The sequence below is a fragment of the Buceros rhinoceros genome, unplaced genomic scaffold (genome assembly GCF_000710305.1).
Source record: "Buceros rhinoceros silvestris isolate BGI_N320 unplaced genomic scaffold, ASM71030v1 scaffold7692, whole genome shotgun sequence".
In the NCBI taxonomy this organism is placed as follows: Eukaryota; Metazoa; Chordata; class Aves; order Bucerotiformes; family Bucerotidae; genus Buceros; species Buceros rhinoceros.
In genome coordinates this window covers 1-1211 of record NW_010399484.1, presented here as the reverse complement: position 1 = coordinate 1211, position 1211 = coordinate 1, and positions in this window count along the sequence as shown.

Here is a 1211-nt window from a genome sequence, read left to right as displayed (position 1 = left end):
GCTCTTCCCATCCACCCAGAGAAAGACAATAAAGAAGAGGATGCAAAGTTTGTACAGGTAACTACATCGTCCATATCTGAAAACTATTGAGACCTCTCTTTTTAGGTGTAACCTGCACGTTCCAGGTACCCAGCAGTTTACTGTCCTTCTGAGACAATTCTGTTACACAGAACTCTGTGCCCAAACTTCGCTAAAATAGGACAAATTTGTACAAACTGGAAATGTCAAGTAAATAAGAGTCAGGGACAACATTGTCTGTTTCTGTTTAGCTATGATCCTCGGGAAAACATCTGTTGTGCTCCAAAACCACAGGCAGATGGTTCTGACAGCAAAGTACACAAACAATACCAGCCCTAAGGTATTTGAGAAACAGATCAAAATGTGAAAAGTGTTTGCCTTTTGTTTTTTCACCAGGACTATTTAAATAAATTCTATGCTGTTGAGCCAGATCCAAGACAACTTGGATGGAAAACAAAGGCTGAATCCACAGCTGAAAAACTTCAGAAAATGCAACATTTTTTTGGTTTGAAAGTGACTGGAAAACCAGATGCTGAGACATTGGAAATGATGAAGAAACCCAGGTGTGGAGTTCCCGATGTGGGTCTCTACGGTGTTACTCTGCCAGGATGGAAAAAAAACAAGCTGACATACAGGTACTGTTTCAATAATTACTTTTGGAGTTTAAATTTTGGGTTTGTGGGTATCCCTTTGATTGTAAATATAACTTCTATAGCAATTGCTTCCAGTTGAGAATACACAAATGTTTCTCCTTCTGAGAGTCAAGCTGGGTTTTTTACATTTTCTGAGTCAACCAGGGTATTTTTCCTGACATGTATCACTCCTGACAAATACTCTGTGAGCCAAACAGAAATAGCAGTTGCATGCTGTACAAGCCTCTTCATCTTTAAAATTTGCTCAGACTAACAGTTTAGTAGTCACAGAAACCTGAGGAGATGACTTTCCTCATGCTCAAGAGACAACCTCCTGGCTAAGGGCCATTTTCGGTGTATTTTATACGGTGTATAAAATTATTACAGTCTTCAACTCACTCAGTCCAAAACGAATCTTGGGAGCTATTGGATTACAGGTTAATTTGCTTCTTACACACCTCTGTTCATCCTCTTAACAATATTAAAGACATTCTTCCTGCAAACACTAAGTATTATTACTTGACCCTTGATCCATTGTCGCGGTTTGAGAAGGGGGGCATT